This window comes from Vicugna pacos, unplaced genomic scaffold (assembly GCF_048564905.1).
Source record: "Vicugna pacos unplaced genomic scaffold, VicPac4 scaffold_19, whole genome shotgun sequence".
NCBI classification, from domain to species: domain Eukaryota; kingdom Metazoa; phylum Chordata; class Mammalia; order Artiodactyla; family Camelidae; genus Vicugna; species Vicugna pacos.
The window spans coordinates 71,687,959-71,713,498 of record NW_027328740.1 but is presented as its reverse complement, the minus strand read 5'-3'; the positions used below and the strand labels follow the sequence as shown (position 1 = coordinate 71,713,498).

The 25,540-nt window shown below is 40.6% G+C and overlaps 1 protein-coding gene and 2 long non-coding RNA genes across 3 annotated transcripts in view; all 3 read left to right on the top strand.

Moving 5' to 3' along the window:
• LOC140693508 (uncharacterized) overlaps window positions 1-25,540 on the top strand; it is a 234,737-nt gene that overhangs the window by 40,696 nt on the left and 168,501 nt on the right. The gene's annotated exons all lie outside the window — the stretch shown is intronic.
• LOC140693555 (uncharacterized) lies at window positions 6,106-17,419 on the top strand. Its single transcript, XR_012069325.1, has 3 exons — window positions 6,106-6,352; window positions 7,968-8,115; window positions 17,240-17,419. It is a non-coding gene; the product is annotated as an uncharacterized lncRNA (long non-coding RNA).
• Window positions 20,059-25,411, top strand: LOC140693550 (uncharacterized). The gene is made up of 3 exons (XR_012069318.1): window positions 20,059-20,268; window positions 20,722-20,861; window positions 25,298-25,411. It is a non-coding gene; the product is annotated as an uncharacterized lncRNA (long non-coding RNA).

Sequence of the window (25,540 nt, the reverse complement as noted above, 5' to 3'; positions counted from 1 at the left end):
ACAGGATATAAGTAATACAGCTAGTAACGTTAATAAAGTCACGAGTAAGAATTTAATAGTCGAGAAGTTGTATTTTTGGGTTAAAATTTTGCTTGTGTTTCTGAGTTTGATCCTATGAGAAAGTTCATATTTATGGTCAGGGTCAGAGCAGGTATTAATTGGCCAGTTGAAATCTCCCACCTTGTAAGATCAACAGTGGCCTAAACAGAACTATAAATTCTTTTTAGAATAACGTTTCTGAGGGCTATCTAATTAGAGCCTTGGAGTAGGGAAACCCACCAAGGTAACACAGAAGTACTAGACATAGGTAATTTATCATAAACTTAACAAGTGGAGTAGATCATAATCAAAGGTTGGAGAAATTATCAAAGTAATTGGTATACAGTCCTGGTCCGGTGTCTTGGGTCAGCTGTCTAGCTCAGATGTCGTCTTCTTCTCATCCTGGTCTGGTAGCTTTTTCTCCATTTGGGCATTGTTTTAAGGTGAGCAGCACTCGATAGGCCAGTGCACTGCAGGGGATGTTTCAGATAGGAAATGAATCGGAGACTCCGTTTCCTTCAGCTTTGGTGTGTATGGTCTGGTAAAGAGTACCTGAAAAAGGGTCCTTCCATTCAGGTTGGAGACAGTTCTTTAAGTCATGCCTGTTGCAGTATGTATAATCCCCTGGCTGCAGGTCATGGGGCATTGGAACTTTACCCAAGGATAGATTTCTGAGCTTCAGAAACAAACCTAGAGTATCCTTTTCATAATTCAATTAAACCGTACAGTAATGTGACATAACAGCAAGGAATAATCTGGGAAGTGTCTTAGTAAATATGGACCTCAATTAACAAAACTAGAATTTAATATCCACTAAAATATAATTTATTTTCTCTCTTAAGTTACCCTCAGTTTTCTCAAATATAGCCAAATCAAGATTAATTTTTTACAAGTTAAGTCTGATTATTTGATCATATAGGCTTTTTTAAATTGGCTGTGTTGGAAGTTTTAATACGGAGTCTCAGGGTAGAATGTTAAGGTTTGCTAAGGCCAAGAAAGACACGTCAAGGCTTTTCATGGGTTTCTGCCTTACAGATTTAGGTAAATTCTTTTCTCTTTAAAATCCTTAAAATATCTTTATACTCCTATATCTGTTAGGAGATGATCTCCCTAATTTGTTTGATAGAGCCACTGGGAACCTAAGTGTTTTTAGTCTCTTGAGGGATCAGATAGAGGGAAAAGATAAGTGTTCCAAGTGTGATTACATAGGTATAATTTATCAAATTGCTGTGAACCATAACTAGCTTAAGGAGAAGAGATTCTTTACGTCTGGGAAACAGGTTAAAAGCCAGTAGTGTTTCAAACAATATCAAAAATTATAACCATATTCAGCAGGTTAATCAGTCCCTTGTAACTAATTCTTTTAATGAGAGTTTTCATTAGAACTTTAAAATGTCTTACCCAGTTTAGTTCAGTGCTATAGTGTGAAATTTATTAGGAATCAGTAAATCTCCTTGAAGAGAAAGCATTTTGCAAAACCATCAGAAGAAAACAATTAACTGTCTATAAATGACAAAAATTTAAAAGCATGGTTAAACACCGTTACACTATAATCAATAAAGAAATCTGTTCACTATACCCATAATTATCACTGGTAACATTTCAGATATACCAGAATTTTAGGGAGTCCATATAATTTCTACAATATCTATATTAATAATATTGTCTCACTCAATATAACCTTAGAAGTTTTATGATTCATTTGACAATTCCATGTTATTTAAAATGCCAAATGAAACTTTATAGTTAAAAATCTCTCTTTGGGATGTTTCAGGGTCCTTCTGTAGCATCCCAAACTTAACTGGAGATTAAAAGAATTTTAATTAATTAAATTAATTTTTATTTAATTAATTAGAATTTTATATTTGGGGAGCTTTTTGAAAGATTTCAGAACACTTGATCAGATAAACATATAGATCACTGTAAAGTAGTACTAATTCATTAACAAGAAAATACGTCAAAAGTAAAGGCAGAACAGATCAGCTAAGTGGTATAAGAAGTTTTGCAATCTGTTACTGAAGGAGGATTAACATTTTAAGAAAATTTTTTCCTCTTAACAGAGAGAAAAACAATTCTAATCTTGTACCAGCTTACTTCTAAGATTCATTTACGTTGCCCAATTTGTTTCTAAACTTAGCCAATTCTGACCATGTACAAAACTCTTCCCTCAGGGTTCCTTTTCCACAAGCCTTCCACAGCTTTCTATACTTATATTAGTGTGTCCCTTATTTTTCTTCTATTCAGAAGTAACCAGGTTCAGGAGAAAGTCACTATTTTTCATTAACAAAATATAATTCCATTCTTATATCTTCCTTTACGCATTTATATTACTTTCCTAGGATACTGAGATCATTCCCTTACTAATAGAGACTATTTCAGTGTGGCACCAACCATTTATTAATATTTCTATATACCTTTAGTTTCACTGTAAGAGGAAGTTAAATGTTAAGTAATTCGTATTTCAATGTTATTTTATCTGAAAATGGCATAGCTATTTAATAAAATCTTGTCATTTAACTTAATTTAGCACAACACTAGAATTTAAAGATACCAAACACTTAGAGATTATCTTAAACATACATTTTAAAAATATATTTTAAATATTTACCCAAAGCTCTCATCTCATTTGCATTTAATTTAATTAAAATTTTACCACAGCACATTACTTTTATTTTTTTTTGACAAATCTGCAACAGATATAACAGGATCTTATTTGACTTTCATTAAACCTAGGTACAGTAAAGGTATTATACATAATATTGATGACTTTAAAGATGTCTATATTAATTAGAACATACTTAAACTAAACAATATCAAATATTATCTTAATATTGAATATTTTCCATTTCACATGACGCTGAAAGTCAATTTGTTCAGTTGTTATTTTAAAAATACTTAATGTTTAAGCTCTTATATTTTTACGTCAATTAAGCAGAGCTCTATGACTTTGAATTTTTTTTCTTTAGCAGTAGAAATATCTCACTTCTATAATGTGTACACAGGCTTATAATCAGAAAAAAGCTAGAGATCTCATAGCTTCACTTTAAAACTTACTTATAAGATAGGTATAATAATAGTTGGAGTAAGCTGAATTTGCTTACTCAAATCATTAAGGCTTACTATTTATGAAACAGACAGTTAAAATTTCTTCACAATGTCTGAAGGACCCTTCAGAGTTCTGAGTTCTAATATGCCAAAAATTTCTTGGCCTTAAGGTTTATTTCGTTGAGCTAATTAGACTCAGTCCTAGGTCACTGTTTGTTGTATTTATATTTCTGATGTGCAAGACAAAGACACTGTCTTCCAGGTCCCCAGAAAACTGCTTTCTCACCCAGGCCGTATTTTATCTCCTTAAATGGCATTTTTGTATCAGTGAGAAGAGCTGTAAACAAAGAATTCCATGTTTTAAAACTTTAAGGCTTACTTAAATATGTCTTCCAAAACTTGCATAAGGCATTTAGTAAGATCTCTTTTCCTTGTGTTATAAGTTAAACCCAGGGTAAACCTGTATTTTTTTATTAGCCACTCAAATTAGTTTTTAGTTTTACATTATATTGGACGGCTTATGTAACTATATTGGTTTATTTTAATTTGTTCAATTAATATTTTCAGAGGGACAGATATGTGCCTAGCCTTATAATACCAAGAAGGGGAAGTGTTTTTCCTCTTAAACATATGTATCCCACAACACAAGCAAAAGTTTTGTATAAAGACCACTTAAATATACCAATTTCACAAACTTTTATCTCAATTTTATTAAATCTTATACCTTTAATTTTTATATTTATTAAGTTTAATCAATAATTCTTATTTCTAGAAGGAGTGCCAGAAACCTTTTTTTGTGTGTGTGTGCATTGTATATAATTTTATAGAAGTCTCTAGGATGCCCAAGATTCAGCCAAAGAGCTTAGGCACTTCTCAGTTTTTAATTTCATTAATTGGTCTGTTATCCCAATTATTGATCAAGTATTTCAGTCTATATATACATATATTTCAAACTGTGGTAAGTAAAATGGGCTTGTTTGAACTTTAATCTTGGGGGGGAGTAGGTGAACTCTTTGGCCCTTTTTTTTTTAACTTTACGTTGTGTAGTATCAAAACCCTGTATGTAAATCCAAAAATGTCCATTTTATTTATTTGATTCAAAATAACCATATAAAAATATTTATCCTTTTGGGATAAGCCACTTATTTTTTTTTCGACATTTTTACAATCATTTTTCCAGTTATTCAACCTAATTAACATTAATTATTCTAAGTTTTTATTAGCATATCTAGAAACATTTATCAGAAAGGAAAACACAAACGTAGCTTTTCAAACCAGTTTTATTTTTTTAACTAAGTTCTTAGGTTAACCATTAGATATATTTTTCTACATTTAAACTTGATTTTAATAGAAACCATAAAACAACTGTTTATAATGAGATCTCTTTAAACTTTCACCAATTAAAAAGTTTTTCCAAATTAAAAAATCCATCATATGGTCGTCAATTTATATACAAATATAATATATATATAGTGATTTTAAACCAATAATATGAAGAGGCCCTTCCACATGAGAGTCGGGGTGTTGCCTAAATAAAATTCAAAGGTTTACTCTCCAAAAGCTAAAAGCCTTTGTGGTCCAGGCTGATGCAGCAAAGTTTAAGATGGCAAAATATCTGAAAATTGGTACAATCAAAGAATTGCTTAGAATCCCAATTTATTTGCGTGGCCACCATATGTACACAATACTTGAAACTTTTGTATGGTGGAGTCCAAGGTTTCCTTTAAAAAATAAACTAAACATACATATACATACATACACACACTTAAAACACCCAGAGAAAGATAAAACATTTACATTTCAAGGACACAGGAAGAGAAATCCAAGTTACCCCTAAAGGGGATTTTGTTTTTATAAGTTCAGAATTCCAAAAAATGTTTTTATCAGGCCTGGTTAGTTATTTTCAGAGTGAGTTTTTTTTTTTCTTATTCCCAATTAATGTTGTAAATTTTGTATGTACATAAACCTGGCTGGGGTAATAGTTGGAGACTGGCAATCTGTCATTTCTTTTTCTTTTCTTTTCTGTTCTTTATTTTTTTTTTTTTGAAAGTTCTATTCCCCATTGTAAGGTTGGGTTCTCAGAATAAATTTGCTAGTAAGATTTCCCACAGGGACAACTCTGTGGCATGAAGTCTTTGTGTCTACCACTCCTGGAAGATTCTCTGTCACCCGAGAAAGCTGTTACCAGCCAGGAGGATGGTCCGAATTTTGGAGTTGAAAGTTTCCTCATAAGAGTTTTACTTTTATCCTGAAAAATTCAATGGAGGTAACCAAATTGAGGAAAATGTTAGACCATAGTCTTACCTAACCACTCAGTCCTGAACCCAGTGTCTTTCAACTTGGACTCACTCAGGATGTCTCCACTGGGTGAGTATTTTCCTCATATGTTTCCACCAGCCCCACTTTGGACATATCCTCAAGGTGGATATTTCCTGTTATCTTTCAACCAGGCCCCACTCAATATGTCTCCACTGGGTGGGTAATTCACCTCAGTTTCTTTCAACTGTAGGGCCACGTACCTGGATACACCGCCAGATAAAACTTAGGATCATCAACCAATATGTGAGGTCCGAGAACCTAGAGAGACTCACCCAAATTCATCTGGACTCCCCGAGGAGGTGGATGGGCACAAAGGGCCACTGCTGGTACCAAGGCTCCGGTTACTTGGAGAGTTCAGGTGGAGAGAAATCTGCTGTGGTGCTTCATGTTGTCCAAAACTGTTGACTGAAATACATGTGCAGCCTAAAAGTTAAGAGTTATGTTTCATTTGGCGGGAGGACTCGAGCCAGGATGACAGCCTGTCAGAACTCTCTGAGGGACTGCTCCCAAGAGGTTGAGGCAGAGCTAGGATATATAGGAGCTTTACAACAAAGACCAGGTTGTTGGAACAATAAAAGATTGCTTGTTATCTAAAGAAAGCCAGGTATCTCAAGTTCAAGAATTTAGTACTTTTGTATGTGTGAGAGGAAGCAAATATTTGGACTCACTGAATTCATTTTTTAGACAAGCACCTAGCTATCTCGGGCCAGTAGCCTGTCCTTTCTTATTCTGAGTCTGCTCAGATGACACCATTGTGAGTTGCTGTAGCAGCTGAGCTGCAGGCCTGTCCTAGCTGGGGGGTGGCGGCAGCCTTTAATGACTTGGTTTCAGTATTCTTTGTTTACTGTCATGGTTGCAGTATTCTCATTCACATTGTAGTATTTTCGTTCACAGACTGATTATGGATAATCTGCAACCTTGGAAAGCAACCGAGATGGAATTACTGCAGGTACCTTCTGCTTTAATAAGCCGTGTGCAAACATAAACAGGGAGGAAGCATACACTTGGATTTGGAGGTGTAGGAAAGGGATCCTGCACATTGCAGGAGAACGCAATGCAGAATTCCTTAAGTCCACCTTTCTTTACTGTAGTGGTTTCTGAGAACAGTTTATGGTAATTAACCAACATTGACAAACTGCACAAATTGCATTTAAGAGCTGGCCGGCTGAAACTTGTGTATTGGAGAGGTGGAATTCAAAGGCAAGTGGTCAGGTGGATTGGAGAGAGATGGAGCCAAGGCCTGGGCCCAGATTCCGGTTTAAATTGCCATTTCTTCACCATAGGGCCTTGGAATAGAATTCAAAATCTCTTAACCTGTTGGTGAATCTGTGAAATGAGCATAATATTCGTTTCACCCTGGGATTGTTGTAAGATCTAAAGAGTATTATAGCACACATGAAGCACTTAACCCACTGGCACTTAGCAGTGTTCACTGTGTGGGGCCGCCCCGCTTAGCATGTGTCAGAGCCGTAAAGGCAGCATTTGTCTGTTGAGGATGCACTTGCAGCCCCTTGGCTAGGTTATGAATTTGGTGATTTCCTATAATCCTTGTAATTCTATGTGCCATGGACAGTTATTTTCATGGACAGATGAGGAATCTCATGGTAAAAAGACTGTGTAATTTGCCCAAAATCAGACCATAATTTTGGGTGCAGAGGCCTCGGTTCAGCATGGGCCCCTGGGCCTTCTGCCCTCTCTGTTCAGCACCAGAGCCAGATATGGAGTCGGCTGTTTCCCTGCCCAGAATATCCGGCAGGCCGCAAGACACATCTGGCCCTGTGCTGCTTGAGCAAAAACTCCGAAGGAGAGACAGTTACAAAAGGGATAAACATAAAAACAGACGACAGCAAATTGTGATCAGCTCTGAGAAGGAAAGGAACATGTCTCGCCGTGCAGAGCTGGGAGCTTTCCCGTCTGGGCTGCTCTGGGGGTGTTCATCTCAGCTAAACAAGTTCTGCTGCTGCATCAAGGCAGGAAGGCAGGGCGCGTGTGGCCAGGTAGACAGGGCCTCGTTGATCTTACTCATTCCCCATTAAGCGACAGTTGTCTCGGGCACTTAACTAATAAACAGATGTTGGCCATAATCATCACGCACTTTGCTTGGTAGTTTTATTGGCCCCAGCATTGAGATGAGGTCATTGAAGCTGGGGAGTTTGCTGCATGCCCGTGATTACCTTGCAAATACCCCAACTGTTCTTTCAATCTAGACTGGTGTGGCTGTCATGTCCCAGCCCTGTGAATGGCATCGTGTAGCTTCTCCCAAGTGGCCCAAATGACTGACATTGATATGCTTAATTCGTTGGAAATAGTATGTGACAATAATAGAAAAAGGTAGTAAGAAATTGTTTGGAAAACTGGAAAAAACCTTTTCTTCCCCAGCTGGGGGAGCGTAACCTGTATCACTCACCCTACTCACTGCCTGTCACCTCCTCCCCGCCGACTCCGTGTTCATAAGCCACACTGAGTCTTGGGAGAACATTTTGCCTCATGACACTTTTGACTAGGACCTGCAACTTCTTTGTCCCTGGTTAACTCTCTCTTCAAAGCCATTCAACTTTTTGCAGGCTCCTCCACTCAGATGTAAGAATAGCCTCTTTAAACTTCTTGATGCAGCTCCTTAATGAAGATCTTGTGATGGAAACCTAGCCAAAACTGGGATGTATGCATATAGTGACTGCAAACTCAGCACTTTGTTAGTTCAGAATCAGAGGGGTGAGTGACTCAGGAAATGCTTTTTTAAGGTAACAAGGGGAAAGTGAAAGGACGCTTGCTGTGTGAGAAAGAAACATCTCAATCACAGCCAGTAAGGCACCTGTGTTCAGGATGGGGTGTGGCGAGTGCAGAGTTCTCACAATGAAAATAGTGGTGTGATGGGAGCGAGGACAGTTGGGTACTTTATTGGGGAGGAAAAAAAGTGGGCTGAACATTTCCTTGTTGAACAAGAGGATTGTGACATGATGTGCTTGTATTTTGGAGAGAAGGGTTTTGTGGGGAGAAGCCTAGGAGTACGCTGTATGTCTGGGGAGTCAGCACAACAGAGAAACACAGAGAACCGGGCAGACCCCAAGACCCATGCTGGGGGAGAGACTGCCCACCAATTGGAGCCCTGGAGGCTGCTTCTGTCCCTTAGCTGTGGCCTCAGACCTCCCTTCACAGCCCAGTCCTGTTGATACAAGAATAAAAAACGTTGGGCATGAGAAGGGCTGTGTCCCAGGCTTTCATTGAGCCCCTGGGATGTGCCCCACCAGATTTTGTTCCTTAACTTCATGCAGTAAAGAATTCAAGAGCAAGCCAGTGTTGAGTAAAGGTAGATTTATTCAGAGAGATACATTGATAGGCAAGAGAAACTTCACGAGGTGTGGGGGTTTGATGCTCATATTAGAAGTAGGTACACACTCCACACATTGTGGGCCTTCCCCAAAGAGGGAGAGAGAGTGGTGACCGCGAGGTGGCGCTGTGTTGCTTGTTTTCTTGGGCTTGGTGGTTTCATATGCTAATAAGTAGAAGGACCAGCCTTAGGGCAAGGGGCTAGGATTCCCAGGGAGTTGGCCATTTCCCACCCTTTGACCTTTTGTGGCTAGCATTGGGACTGCCATGTTGCCTGGGGCATGTTATTCACCAAGTTACTATTACAATGGATGTTTACTGAAGCTCAAGATCTGCTAGAAGTTAAATCTCTTCATCCTGAGCCTCAAGGCCTATTGGGGTTTGAATCCTTTAACATTTTGATGTTAATTGCTGTGGCCTTCCTTGAATGGCTGTGCTCTTCCCCCTTCCATCCTGTCTCACTGTGATGACACAGAGACAGCAAAGGTCGGGCCCTACCTGTGCTCCTGCATTTAAAGGTGGGAGGTGTGAGGTGGGCTTATGATGACCCTGAATGGTAAGAAAAATGTTTCAGATTTTCCTACGTGAGACATGGGGACCTGACAGCAACCTCCGCAGATTTATCTCACGGGCATTATCGCTTGTGTTGTTATAGAAACAACAGGCAAGCCAAGAAACAAGTATAACTCACAAGGTTGTAGTACTGAGATTTATTTCGCTGGCACGCTCAGAGGGGCTTCATTTCCAAAGCTCTGAGCACCTCCAAGACGTGCACATGAGGTTTTATAGGGTTAATTACAAGTATGGGGCTATTAGCCAATAAGGCTCAAACAACAAAAAGCAAGGAATCAGTACACTGAAGCTTATCAATTTGGAACAGATCACGTTACTGACAATTGTTGTCCTTGGATTTACGTGTTAGCTTATTAGCCCATTAAACTGACACTAAACTTCAGGTTTACCAGGTAGCTCAGCAAAACTTAGATCAGTAAACCGACACTTATCACACTTAGATTTGTGACTTGGCTTGTTAGCCCAGCTGGGGTTTTCCTTCACAGTGTCACTTATATTTTTTATTTTTCTTTTTATCTTTTTTTAAGTATTTAACCCAAATTTAATATCAGGGTTCTTTGGGAAAGAAATTTCTCTTTATCTTTTCTTTGGGGTTCTTTTGGGGGGGAGGTAATTAGATGTATTTATCTGTTAGTGGAGGCCCTGGGGCTTGAACCCAGGACCCCGTGCACGCTAAGCACATGCTCTACCACCCGCCCCTTCATCATTTTCTTTTTGCTTTAGCTGCCAAGAATCTTACAGCTGAATTTGTAGTCGGCCTTTAACACTTGCCCTGACTTCATGGAATCCATTTTTATGAGTTTATCTCCCCCTGGTTTCATTTAAGTATTGAATCTCCATTTTCTCTTCACTCTCCGTTTTGCATTTTTGTTGTTATGGTTGTTAAGCTGTGTTTAACAGAATTGTTTAAATTCTCTTTTAGCAAGAGGCTGAATGTAAATAAATATGTAAGCAAACAGCACAATTAAATGCTTTTATACATTCTGAGCTGTTTAGTAGTAACTTAAAAACCGAATTGAATATTAAAGTGATAGCATTTTAAAAATATTTTTTAATTTTTCATAAAAATATAGCTGATTTAAAATATGATATTAGTTTCAGGTGTACAATAGATGCTCCATTTATAGTTACTGTAAAACATTGTCTGTATTCCCTGTGTTGTAAGATACATCCCTCTAGCGTGTTTACATTACATGTTGCAGTTTGTATAAGAAAGTTGGGTAACGCAGAGTCTGGAACGTGGCTGTGTATGACTCAGGTTCACGCTCACCCTGCCTGTCAGAGCTCAGGCCTTCACTCCTTTCTGCAGGGGAGCGAGTGGAGGCAGCTCTCATCAGCGCTGTCACCACCCTCTGAGTGGCAGTGACAGCAGTGACTGTGTGTGGACGTGCAAATTGTTTTTCCAAGAGCTTTATATGCGTTTCTGCATTTAATAATTAAAGCCCTCCTGTGAGGAAGCGTTTTAAGTTTTTAATGCATAATACATTTTATTTTGATATTGATAGATTTCACACCTCTGGAAAATTTACAGTAGTACAATAAACTCTTAGATACAGTTCACCTTATAGGGCACTATTTGGCTTTCTGTGTCTGGCTTATTTTAGCATAAAATTTCAAGGTTCTTCCATATTGTAGCCTGAATCAGTACTTTATTCTTTTTGTTTGATAATATCCTTTTCCATTTTTTTTGGTTTTAGTTTATTTAAAAATATTTTCATTGAAGTCTAGTCAGTTTATAATGTTGTGTCAGTTTCTTGTCTACAGCACAAGACTTCAGTTAAAAAGGAACATACCTGCATTCATTTTCATACTGTTTTTAAACATAAGTTACTATAAGATATTAAATATATTCTCCTGTGCTATACAGTATAAACTTGCTGTTTATTCTTTACATACTCAGTAACTGCAAATCTTGAACTCCCAATTTATTCCTTCCCCCACCCTCCCCCCTCTGGTAACCACAGTTTCTTTTCTGTGACTCTGTGTCTGTTTCTGTTCTGTAGATAAGTTTATTTTTTTGTTCCTTTCTTTTTTTTTTTTTAGATTCCACATGTCAGCAATCTCATGTGGTATTTTCCTTTCTCTTTCTGGCTTACTTCACTTAGAATGACATTCTCCAGCTCCATTGATGTTGCTGCAAATGGCATTATTTTATTATTATTTTATGGCTGAATAGTAGTCTATTGGACAAATATGCTACAACCTCTTTATCCAGTCATCTCTCAGTGGACATTTCGGTTGTTTCCATGTCTTGCTATTGTAAATAGTGCTGCTGTGAACATTGGGGTGTAGGTGTCTTTTTTAATTAGGGTTCCTTCTGGATATATGCCCAGGAGTGGGATTGCTGGGTCATCTGGGAGGTCAAGGTTTTGTCTTTTGATGAACCTCTATACATTTTTCCACAATGGCTCCACCAAACTGCATTCCCACCACAGTGTAGGAGGGTTCCCAATTGTCCGCAGCCTCTCCAGTATTTATTGTCTGTGAACTTCTCAATGATGGCTATTCTGACTGGTGAGAGGTGATATTTGATTGCAGTTTTGATTTGCATTTCTCTGATAATGATATTGAACATTTTTTCATGTGCCTACTGGCCATTTGTGCGTCTTCATTGGAGAAATGTTTCTTTAGGACTTCTGCCATTTTTTGAATTGAATTGTTTGTTTTTCTTTCTATTAAGTGTAAAAGCTGTTTACATATTCTGGGAATTAAGCCCCTAGCAGTTTCATTTATTGCAAATATTTTCTCCCATTCCATAGGTTGGTTGTCTTTTTGTTTTGCTTACTGTTTCCTTAGCTGTGCAAAAGTTTGTAAGTTTAATTAGATCCCTCTTGTATATTTTTGGTTGTTTTTCTATTGCTTGAGTAGACTGCTCTAGGAAAACATTGCTGAGATGTATGTCACATGTTTTGCCTATGGTTGCTTCTAAGAGGTTTATAGTGTCTTGTCTATATGTTTAATTCTTTAACACATTTTGAATTCATTTTTGTGTATGCTGTGAGGGAGTAGTCTAACTTCATTGATTTACATGCAGCTGTGCAGTTTTCCCTGCACCATTTGCTGAAGAGGCTGTCTTTACTCCATTGTATGTTCTCACCTCCTTTGTCAAAGTTTCAATGACCAAAAGTTTGTGGGCCTATTCTTGGTAAATGTGTTTATCCGTTCATTGATGGATGGATATTGTTAGTAACTTTTGGCTACTCTGAATGATACTGCTATGAATATTGATGTGAAATTTTTATGAGAATATGTTTTCATTCTGTTGGCTGTACAGTTGGCCCTCCATATCTGTAGTTTCCACTACATGGATCCAGATGGCTGATTGTAAAGGGACTCGAACATCCTTGGATTATGGTATCCAGGGTGTGGGGTTCCTGAAACCAACCCCCCAAGGGTATTGAGGGATGACTCTACATATAGGAGTGGAATTGCTGAGCCATATAACTCTAAGCTTTTGAGGAAATACCAGGCTTCTCCAAAGAAGTTGCACAATTGTCCCTTTCCCCTGGCCACATATGAGGTTTCTCTGCCTCCTGAACGACATTTGTTATTGTCCGTGATTTGGTAATAACCATCCTAGTGGGTGCAAAATGAGATCTCATTTTGATTTTGGTTTGTCTAGTGATGTTGAGCATCTTTTCATATGCTTATTGGCCATTTGTATATGTATCTAAATTCGTGGTAAATTTAAAAATTGGGTCTGTTTTATTGTATTGTTCAGTTGTAAGAATTCGTTATATATCCTGGATGCTACTCTCTTATTAGATACATGTTTTGCAAAATTGTTCTTCTATTCTGCACATTGTCTTTCACTATATTTTTTTAAACATTAAAACAATTTCTTTACAGGGGAGGTAGTTAGATGTACTGATTTATTTTATTTTTCTTGCTAAGCAAGCACTCTCTGACTTGAGATACCCATTTCCCCTGTCATTTCACTTTCTTGATGATGTCCTTTGTAAGAAAAGGGTTTTAATTTTGATGAAGTCCAGTTTATCTGCTTCTTTCTTCTATCACTTGTGCTCTTTGTATTGTATCCAGGAAACCAAAGCCTATCCTAGGACCACAAAGATTTATACTGTGTCTTCTTTTAGAAAGTTTATAGGTTTAATTTTTACATTTCTGTCTGTGATCTACTTTGTTTTAATTTTTATTTGTTATATAAAATATGGGTGTTCAGATTCCAGATTGATTCTTTTGCCTGCAGACACCCAGCTGTCCCTGCACAATTTGTTGAATAGACTATTCTTTCAATGGGGTGTTTTTGGCCCCCTAGTGGAAAACTGTCTGTAAATGTAAGTTTTTCCCCGTGGGTTTTTATTGTGTCTCATAGATTTATTTATCCAAACTTATGCCAGCAACATACTGACTTATTACTATAGCATTTTAGTACCTTTTAAAGTGAGTCCTCCAACTTTACTCTTCTTTTGCAAGGTTGTTTTGGCTATCCTGGGCCCCTTGCACGTCCATATTAATTTTGGGATCAGTTTTTCAATTTTTGCAAAGAAGTCAGCTGGAATTTTGGTAGGGATTCCACTGTATATGTAGATCATTTTGAGGAGTCTTAATATTTTTAATAATACTGTCTATCATTCCATGGAAATGGGATGTCTTCCATATATGTAGATCTTTTAAAATTTATTTTGGTGATACTTCAAAAAGTTCAATGTACAAATCTTGTAAATTTTTGTTAAATGTATCTCTCATTTTATTTTTAATGCTGCTGTAATTGGAAATGCTGAGTTTCTTATGGGTGGGACTATATATCAATCTTCTTATTTCTAGAATTCCTTAACAGCAATTACCCTAGTTATATATTTGCTACTTAAATCTATCCACAACAATTCCCCACCCCGTGTTATAAGAAACCAAGACCCAAGTTAAGCTACCTGAACACCTATGTGGAAATGTGAAATGAGACCCTTGGGTGGGGCTTTGTGCAGATGATACTGGAGCTTATTCAGGATGGCTTCATCGTAATTTCTTTTAAACAACCCTTTCGGTGTATTTAGTCAGATACATTAAGAACATGCCCTTTTGATGTGCGGAGTAGCTAAGACTATGATTTTCAAATAATTTCTAATGAGAGTGTTGTTCTTGAAACCTAATTTGCATCAATCTTTGAAGATTTATGTTTCAGGGGCTTTGACTAAAGAACACCTGTCTTTAATCAATAACGACAACTAAATGCTCAAGCAACATGTAAGAGCTTGAGCAAACTGCCCCTACCCCATAGTGCTGGGTGCCTGCAGCTGCAACTGGAGTCAGCGCTTACCTATCCCAGTACGCTTGTGTTGATCTGCTCAAAGTGGTTCGTCCAACAGTTTGTCAGTAGTCTGTTGGACAAAGTCATTAAAAATTGATTGAAGGTTGCTGGAATGCAATATAATCTTATTAATATTAATTAAGCACATATTGAGTGCTTATTGTATGATGGAATTGTCCCTCAGCCTCACATGAATATTATTTCTCATAAAACCTCACATATTTCCTTGTTAATCTCACTTTACAGATAAGGAGACAGACAATTAGGTCTTCTCACTTTTGGGGGAGCTCATTATCAATGATGGGAAGTTATAAGGAAAAAGATATTGATTCATCATGAGAAAACATTTTTCTGAGGGTCAGCAAAGAAGAAGATGAACACTGAAGAAGGTGATCATTGTTCAAGTGAGACAAGCCCTGGGTTGTGCGGAGTCAGCATCCCTGTCCTAGAGAAGGCACGTGTAGAGCTGCGTACTGGGTGAGGCGGCGCGGCCGTGCAGGGAACGCGGATGCTGGGCCGTTGGGCTGTGCTCAGGCCCGGTGGGGCTTTCTCCTAAGGGCAGTGGACCATCATTGACAGATTTTATGTTGGAGAGTGGGGTGCTCTCGTAGTTCACTTTTGTCTTGTAGAATGCTTGGAAACATTTAGAAGGCTTGGCAGGAGGTGATGTGATGAGTCAGAGTAGGGTGGCTGCGAGGTGTAGCAGTGTTCAATTTTCAAGTTGTTTTCAGGCCCAGGCTTGTGGCTCAGTAGCCGTGTCAGTTTGAATGACGCACTCAAGGAAGTGAAACAATTTATCTAATCAATTGAAGCAGTGATGTACCCAATTCCCAGGACTGTTGTGGAGATCCAGTGAGATAACGTTTGCAGTGTGCAGCATGGTCCCAGCACAGAGTCAGTGCTGAGTGAGTGACAGTGAGTATCTGGTAGGTCAGGTGTGGGTGGTGGGACTCGGTGTCTGAGGATATCTGGGCCCTGAAGGAGGGGTCCATTCACATCTGTGAGTGATGGGTCTGAGTTGGGAGAGGCACGGAGAACTTAGCCCCGGACCAGAGGCCCTGGGCAGGACGGCTATTGGAGGAGCACCGTGAAGTCAGCTCTTTGCAGGTGGAGTTGGAGGTGCCCTTGTGACATCTAAGTGCAGTGTCACGAGCTGAAAGAGGAGGTCTGGGCCAAGGCTGTGCATTTTCGAATAATGTCAACTCCTGAGGACACCGAAGTATTGATCACTGAACGGAAGTCATACTTTATAGGACAAATGAATAGTAGTATCACCTCTGTCATCAAAGCTCACGTCTATTTATTCATCACTCAGTTTGCTAATTGGGTACTTACAGAGCTCACTTCACCGTCCTCCCGTGGGCTCAGGCTCCACAGAAAAGAGCTGGTGTGTCTTCCTCTTTTCCAGAAGAAGACACATTTAGCTTGTAGCCTTCTGTACCTCGCCAGACTTAGGATATTAGTTTGTTGGTTTAATTGTATTTTCTGTTGGCCATGTCCTGACAGGAGAGAAATTTTACCTCATGGTCATGTTTCAATTAGCTGTTACTGAGAATTGCTGATCTGATACATAGTGTATGTATTATATTAACTTTGTAGAGTAGTTATCATTTTTCTGTCTTTGCCCTTTAATTTTGATTGCCCCTTCAGTGTTCTATCCTTTTTGGGGCCTTATTTTTTTTTAATTAAAAAATGTCTGTTAACAGTTAAGAAAACAAAAACAAAGAAAAAATGCACATGGGAGCTAAATTTAGAAAATGTCTAGTGTGTTTTCTATCTCGGCAATGGAGGGTTCTAGAAACTCGTGAAAACTTTCATTACACAAGTTCCTTAAAATGCTGATTAAGAAATAAAACCTTCCTTCCTCATCTTTCAAGCTGCACAACAAATTGTCAAGAAAATGAGGGGAAATTCTCAGAAGCCAAGACAAATTAGAAAGCAGGGTTTCTGGGAGATATGCGAGCCTTAGAATCCCTGGGGTGCTGGTTCGATCCTGAACTGATTTTCAGTTGCCTTGACAGGAGGGCAGGATGTGAGCCCCAGGCCTCTGACACTAGGAGTTGGATGGGGGATCATATTATGGGCCAAGCCCATCCTGAGGATCTTGGTTTACTAAAGGGTGAAATAGGAAAAAAAAAATTCCTCAAGGCAAGAAAATAAGGAAAGTCAATTTTGTTGGAAGAGGGGAAAAATAACAAATCCAAAGTAAGGATATAGTTTAAAGTTGTTCTGGCATGAGAGTGACCACAAACACCTGGCAGAAAAGCACAGCTACTCCTTGATTGATAAGTTGTGTTTTGAATGAATCAGTGAACAGCCATTCTGAAAAAGGCCTCCAGAGTCTTGTGGATCAAGATACTGGACAGCAAACACCTCCCTTCCAAGGTCTCATTCAAATAACCAGAAAGGTTTTAAAGGAAAGAAGCCATGATCATAGTTCTATTTATTAACATTTCTATATGCTACGAATTCAGAGGTGACTATGTAGTTGTCTCCTCTATTATGGACCTTACTTTCTCTTTGGGGAGACAAAATGACATAGTTGGTAATCTTGGTGGAGGGAGGTGTTAGTCTGTTGCACTTAGCCAGGAGAGGAGATTAAGAAAACAGTGAAGGGTGGGTGAAATTTTTAGCTGAGGACAGTCTTGTTCACTTGGCTTTTAATTGCAGGCTCAATGAGCTGTCACTGGAGGGACTAGATCTTACAGAGGATGGACTTAGCTCAGGCCTCATTGGAATGGACAAATGAACCTGGAGAAAGACAGTCAAATCTGTGCAGACATTAAAGTTCACTTGAACGTGCTGCATCCCTGAGCCAAAGATAGGACAAATATGCAGCAATTCTTGAGGACAGAAGAGTGGTTTTTAAGGTTCTCCAAGAATGAATCCCATGGAACCGAGAAGGCCAGTTGTCAAACTGAGACTTTGTTCTTTGGACGGTGTACCCAGCAAGGGTATTGGCCTTTTATATGTTTCCATTTGTCTTTAATACTTGTCTGTTGATGAGGACATGGGCACAAATGTTTGACACCTTGTCGAGGCGATTTTGGATACCTGCCTAGAAGCACGGGCACAGTTGCGGCTGCTTCATACATCTTGCAGCCCGTCCCTTTCCCCGGCTCCGTGATCACGGCAGAGTGGTTCCTTGTTGACCTGTCCGTTTCCTCTGTGACATCATAACCCATGAAAAGACCGGAGCATATTAACTTGGCTTTGTTAAAGTCAAAGAAACAGATCAAATATGGAGTCAGATTTGTTCTTTCCTATTTCAGTAGTACCATGGAGATGGCAGTTTGGGCAGCTTTTTGTAGTGTCCTGGAGGCTTTCTCTCTCAGCTTCTGGGCGCCTCTATTGAAAACCCTTCATTGCTGTCTGGCCGGCTGGTAATGCACACTGCCTGTTTTGCCCTGAAGATGTGTTCTGTTTATAAACTCATCTCTACTCCTTGGAAAACAACTCAAGAAAAACTCAGTTGGTTTTCCACCAGCCATGGGCAGGGGTGAGGTATACCATGTTATTATTTCATAAAATAATAGTAATAATAGTAATACTAATAGTACTAGAAATAATAATAGTATTATAATAATAATAATAATATAAAAGAAGTCTTAAAACAGGACTGAGCACACTGGAGAGAGTCAATAAATGCTTTCTGGCTTAAATCAAAAGTGATGACTTAGTGATTCCATGGCTGCTGTATTTGCTAAGCTAGTTACTCCTTTGCTCCATTACACATTATTTTAACTGAAAAAGAAATGCAAGCAAATGGTTAAAAAAAAAAACTCAGACAGAGCACAAAAATACACAAGTGAAAGAAGTTTTCCCTCATCCTCTGTTCTTTCAGCCCTGTCTGGAGATGCCACTGTTTACTATCTTTTGGGTGCTTTTCCAGATATGCTTTGCACATTCCCACCTATGTATGTAAATTCCTTTTAAATTTTAGTTATTTTTAACTTAAAGAGATTTAAATCCTCAAGTGGCTTCTGCCCGGGTAATAGAACAGAACAAATCTGACTCCATATTAGATCTGTTCCTTTGAATTTAACCCTATGCTCTGTCTCCTAGGCTTCATCTTGCTTGTAAAAAATTGTTGCCTAGAGCCTGAAATACACAGGAGAGCTTATTCTGAAGCTCTGACCTTTAAGGATATTTAACACTTTTTCATTCATTAAAAGATAGCAAATTGCAGAATAGAAAATAACGTTTGTTTTGTTGGAGATTTACAGGGATCTGACCCACGCAGATAGCTGTAAGAACAAATGATTCTAACAAGAAGGAATTCCTACACTAAGAAGTTTGCAACAACCAAGCGCGTAGGAAAGGAGCCTGAATTGTGACTTGGGGAGATGGTTTTCCAGAACATTAGTTTGCCAACTAGGTCTACAGAAACTTGCTATTCCAAGCCCCAACATCTGGTTTCCAAACTTATTGGCCTGTCCTGCACTGAGGAGAATGAATTTGGACTTGGTAACACTCCTATCTACCTAGAAAGCTGGGCACTGGAGCTGAGTGTTATGGAAACAGGCCAGCCAAGAAACAAGCACCAATCGGAGTGCTGGAGTACTCAGAATTATTATGCCGGCGGGCTCAGAGGGGCTTCTGCTCCGAAGTTCTGAGCACCTCCAAGACGTGCACATGAGGTTTTAAATACTTCAATACAAGTAAGGGGATATTAGCCAATAAGACTTAAAGAACAAAAAGCAAGGAATCAGTACACTGGAGCTTATCAATTTGTAATAGATCACGTTACTGACACTTGTTGAGCTTGGAATTACGAGTTAGGTTGTTAGGCCAATAAACTGACACTAAACTTCAGATTTACGAGATAGCCCAGCAGAACTTAGATCAGTAAACCGACACTTATCACACTTAGATTTGTGACTTAGCTTGTTAGCCCAGCTGGACTTTTCCTTCACATGAGGACAGCTCTCCCACCCCCAGGAAACCACTGTGAGCCCTTGATGTTTCCACTAGGGTGGGGTATGGTTTACCCAGGAGGGATGGGGACTATGCACCAACACTCAGGCAGTCTGCTCTGTCTGGGGCTCTGATCTTGTACCACACCACTCCCCCCAGCCCAACACCTGGGACAGTGGAGCTAAGGCAGTGATCCTTCCTGCCTGTTTCCCAGCGTGTAAAAGGGGAATATGTGCTCTTCCCAAGGAAGTTCTGAGCGACAACACCTGCGGGTGCTTGGTTCTCAGAGCAACAGAAAACCCAGCTCCGCATGGGGGCAACGGGTGTGATCCCCGTAGTGTTTCTGCAGAAGCATCTGATGGAGGGCTGGATCAGGGAGGTAAAACATGAGCTGCGAGACTTGAACGGTTACAGAAGGGTACAGAGGTAGGTCTGCCATCTCAGGGTGCCCTAGAGGTAAAGCTTTTTCTCTCCAACTCCGCTACGACACTCCCCTATCCAGACCCATCCCTTCTCTGCTCTTCCTGTCCATCTGTATCCCTCCACTTTTCCCCTCTTCTCCACCCGCTCCCATCTTCTCCCTCCCTCGCTGTCCCACCTTCTCTCGCAGAATCCAGAGGATCCATGTCCCTCCTGCGCATGCGCTGTCGGTGCCTGGTGGTCCGCTGGTTCGAAGCTCCATGTCCAAGCCGGGGATTGGCCCCAAATGCTTCTCAACTCTGTCGCCCGTTAGGCCTTTGGTTCCTGCCTGGGGCCGGGGCTTCTGGCTGTGGAAGTGCAAGGTGGGGGGCTCCCGGGAAAGGGTTCAGGCGGCTTCGGGAGGGTGATCCGCCTTTCACAGCCCCCAAGGGCGCCAGTCAGCCCCTGTTCAGCTGAATTTCTCTGGCCAGACCCTTCTGACAGCACCACCTGCCCCGGCGCCCCGGCCACAGCTGTCCAGGTCCAGGTGTGCGCCTGCCACCTCTCACGCAGCCGGGATCCCCTCAGTCCACGGCTGGCGTCCCCTTCCCCTCTCCCGCCGGCGAGTCCTCCCCTCCCGGTCTTCCTCTCCTCGGCCGCCTGCCCGTCCCCACCAATGGGCGGGCTGTTTCCCGGGTGGGCGTGGTCTGCGGACCTGGACGGGAGCGGGCGGCTTATGCTGGTGCTGGGGCTGGCCTCCGAGCGGGGCTGCAGCCCGCACACCCCCTTTCCCTCCCCCCTAGGGCTGCCCTCCTTTCCCTTTCACCCTCCCTCAGGACCAGCTCAGTGGCGTGTGTGCTGCTCCCCGGACTGAGAGCCTCTGGCTGTAGCGCCCAGCTTCACCTGGTGGAGTCGGGAAAAGGGAGCATCAGTGCTGAGCAAGCTTCTGTCTCCTCCCTCAGTGTTTCTGCCGCAGGTAAGTACCTTGAACACTTTCAGGTATTATGATGGCGGTGCTTGTTGATGTCACGTGTTTTTATAGTGAGAGGGATTAACAGTGGTGAAAGCAGGGCTTGGTTCTGTTAAAAATGAGCTGAAGGCATGAAGCTGTGATATCCTCCTTCCTTCCCTCTCCAAGGGTGAAACGTGTGACCGTCGATTTTAAAAAGACAGTTACAGTCCCTAACTAGCCCAGCCCAGCTAGTGTGTGTTAACAGGAACAGCATCACCAGAGGCCTTGGAGACCCAGGGATATTGCAGTCCTAAAGAACTCCTGGCACAGTTTGGTTTGTATTGGTTTTTTGTTTTTCTTAAATTGTGGGACAGACTAGTGGTATAAAAAGAAAAATATTTGTCAAGAAATATTTTTTCATATAACAGCGTTATTGTGATATAGTTCACACACCATGAATTCCATCCATTTAAATGGTAAAATTCAGCAGCTTTTAGCATATTCACAGTTGTGCAACCATTATTATTCCAGAACGTTTTTATCACTTCAGAAAGAGCAGTGGAAATTAATGGCCTATCCACCCCTCCCCAGTGGTGGTTCTAAAGAAACTTCTTGGCTAATCTTGACCATAAATTCACTTGTTACATTCCAAGAAAAATCTGGTAGGAATTCTAATCAGAATTGCAATGAATCTGTCTATCAAAACAGGAAGAATTAACGTCTTTATGGCACAAACTTCTTCTACCCATGAATATATTTCGGACCCTATATTTTCCTCTGTCCAGAGCCTGGCCCATGGGAAGTCCTCACTACTTGTTGGGCTTGTGAATGATGAGATTCTATACATCGTTAGTTGCAGCTGTAGCCTTTCACAGAAGAGAAAAGAAACCTCAGTGAAACAAGTGACTCACTGATGGTCAGAAAGAGTGACAGCCATTGCTGGAGTGATCCAGTGGACTTGGTGTTTGCAACCAGAATTCTCCACCACCTACAGCTAAGGGGATTAGAGTGTTCTTTTATTTTTTCTTAATGGCATTGCTTTTATTTTTACTTATTTTTTAAATTATTTTTTATTTAAGTGTAGTCAATTTACAATGTTAGTTTCAGGTGTACATCAGAGATTCAGTTATAAACATATGCATATGTATATATATATGTTTTAGATTGTTTTTAGTATAACTCATTACAAGAAATTGAATATAGTTCCCTGTGTTATATAGCAGGTCCTTGTCATTTATTTTATATTTACTAATTTGTATCTGTTAATCCCTCCTTTCCTGCCTGCTAAATACAGTTTGCTTTCTATGTCCATGAGTCCATTTATAGGAGCACCATTTTTCCTAGTAATATATGCTCTTTGGCTGCTTTCAGTTTCAGTAATTCCATCTTATCTGTGGGCGCTTTTCTTCTGGTTGCCTTTATGTGGTTTGCACACGTGGTAATAGAGATCTTTATTTGGGAGAACTCCAGGTCTCGTGTAGTCCCTGGTACAGAATGCCCACTGAATTGATGATTGAACTGGGAAAAAAGCACAGTAAATGCTGGAATTTCCACTATGGTTGAGAATTCCAGGTTTCAATAACCTGTTTAGACAACCTTACTATTGGCTGCACCCATACTGGGTAATTTGGTGGAAATTCATGGTATGGTGGTGTAGAGAAGGGGCCTTATATTCTTCTTCTCTTTCTATTTTCTAACACTCATTCTCCTGGGCCTTCCAGATCCTCCCCCAGAAGTGCCCAGGGCTGGCTTGGTGCTGCACTGAGGCAATATTTGTTAATAACGCCCTTTCCTCTTCTCCTCTGAGCCTCCGTTTCTTTCTGTGCACAATGAGCGCTTAGACTAGATAAATACTTTTCAGTTTCTTTTAAAGCCATGTTTCCTTTGAGAAACAGAAAATGCAAATATCTCCTCTCAACCCAACCCTTTAGATTTTGGTATGTCCTCCAAGGAGTGACATAGCTCTTTGTGAAAAATTGATGTGATTTTGATTGCAGGTGACACAGAAAAGACTCTTCAGAGATTTATTGCAGGGAGAGGGCAGGAAAGAGGCAGTATGTGACACTTTCTAGTGTGAGCAACGGAGCAGGGACTTGGATTTAAATACGGTGTCTGACGTGGCCTCTCTCTAATCTTGTAGAATGTGATAAAATTCTCTACCTCAGTTTCTTGATGTGTCAAGTTGGGGTGATAATATTTTAAGGCTTCTGTGAAACATTATACAAATAAGACATTTGTGTCTCGGTAGAAACAAGATCTGCTAGGGATTCAGGGATTTGTTTAAAAAAAATTCTTGTCCATAGCACTCTGTCTGTGTGTATTTAGACGATCCTGGAGGGTGAGGGTGAGTCTAAAGTCCATTGTGGGACAGGTGGCCCATATTTCTCCGTGTCCCAGTTTACCCCCTACTCCCCAGTCCTCTTCCTCAGTCCAGGATGAAGTTCCCTAGTAGATTTACACAGAGGTCTTGTGGAAATGGCTTTTCATTTTATTGTTTCACCAAGAAGGGCTGCCATCATGATCTCTGTGGTCAGGTTTTGAAGGGCTGCCATCATGATATCTGGTAAGAATTCTATGCAATTTGGAGTTCCAATTTAATGAAAAGAAAAAAATTACAAATAGAAAATTAGAACAAGGGTGGTGACAGGGGCTCTTTTAAGTGGACACCATTAGCTTTGTTAGCTTCAGGTGCTGTGGCCTGTTGCCACGAGGACCCATCCTCTTGTTCTGAAGTTGGAGGGACTAGTGGGCTCAGTGGGAATGTTAACTGAGTGTATCTCATGGGCTGGGCATTGTCCTATTTGTACTGTGTGTTCCTTATTTGAGACAGTGAGCTCACCTAACCTCGATAACCTCTTTAAAATATTAGACTTTTAATTTTGAGATGTAATGTAGATTCCCATGTGGTAGTAAGAGATTATATGGAGAGGACCTATGGGCCCTTTGCCCAGTTTTCTTAATGGTTCCATCTTGCAGTGTTGGGGTACAATTCATTACTGACTCACTAACAATTTGAGGTTTGTGTTATTGCCCTTATTTCTATTCACGATTAAACTGGGGCTTCGAGAAGCACGCAGGCCTGTCCAGGTCACCCACATTGTTAATGCAGAGTCGGGTGAACGTGGGCTTGGGATTTCCAGGCAGTACCATTATGATGGTTTGTGGCAGGGAGCAGCATTCACTTTGCTTGTTTATTCATTCATTCAACAAACATTTATTGAGTAAACTCTGTGGGTCAGATGCTTTCATAGAGTTATCTGATTCTTCAGCAGTACTGAGAATCAGGTAATGTTTATATTTTTTAATCTGAGAAAATTAGCTCTGAGAGGTTATAACCCCCCCAAAGGAAGTATAACTCATAAAGGAGGGATAGAACATGTGTACAGTCACCTCCTTTTATGCAGGTGGTACCCTATGCATTTTACATTTTCAAACATCCGTAATCCAGATATATTCTTGTAAGGCAAGGCTTTTTTTTTTAATTGAAGTATAGTCAAGTTTACAATGTTGTGTCAATTGCAAGGTGTTTTTTGACTTTTGGATTAAAAAATACTTTTTCAGCTGGGTAATTAGGTGTATTTACTTGTTTCATTTTTAAAATGAGGTACTGGGGTTTGAACCCAGGACCTCGTACATGCTAAGCATATGCTCTACCAATGAACAATACCCTCTACCCCAAGGCAAGTTTTCTTATCCATTATTATGAAGCTTAGGAGTTCAAATAAATTGAATAGGAATCCAGATCTTTTGATCCTACTGTGGTCCTTTTCTTTATATTCTGCTGAAGGGGGTTGGGGAAGCATTTCCTTTGTTCATTTCTTTATTCAGCATTTTTGAGCAGTGACTTTGCATCAGGGCCTTGCTAGGTGCTTGGAAATAGAAAATAAGAAATGACCTTTCTCTGCAGAGGCAGGAAGCCTAGACCAAAAGCTGGGTAATGTGATCGAGCTACAGTAGCCATATGCAGACTCTGAGGACAAACTGTACCCTTGGATTTGCTTTGGCTTCCCTTGTCTTCTGGCTGGTACACACCAGGTCACCGCAACCCAGATGGGCCCGTAGCACACAGCAGAGAATGTACCTCGATCTCCTCCCCCTCTCGGCAGGGCCTGCAACATGAGCATCCCTGACTACGTGCAGTGTGCTGAGGACCACCAGACTCGTCCCGTTGTGGTCCAATCCATAGAGATCATCTCAGAGGAGAATTTCTTTTGCATCTATCAGCTACTCACCTCGGTTAGCCATATCAGCCCTTGTGGCTCCCAGTGGACACTCTGTATCCACTACAGGCACCGCTATGTGCCCGAGAATCGGTGGAGCGTCTTCCAGAAACACCCCAAGGTCGTGGGCCTTGTCACCATTACCGAATGTCTCTCTGCCAAGGCCTTCGAGAAGCTCCACATGCAGAGGAGCTGTATGGCACATCGCTTAATGACTCTCAGCTTTTTGTCTTTGTGCAGCATGGGGAGGTAGCCGAGCAGTCGCGCACCGACGTTGCCTTCAATCTAAGAGTACTGCAGGGTGGTGGAGAAGAGGATCGAGGACTTCACTGAGTCACTCTTCGTCTTGCTCAAGTCCAAGTGGCTGGATGGTGGCCCCAAGAATTCTGGGGACAAGATCCCCCTCCCCTACATCCCGTTTGAGAAGGAGGACTTCATGGGACTGGACACAGACAGCAGGTAAATTTACCTGGAAGCCAGTCC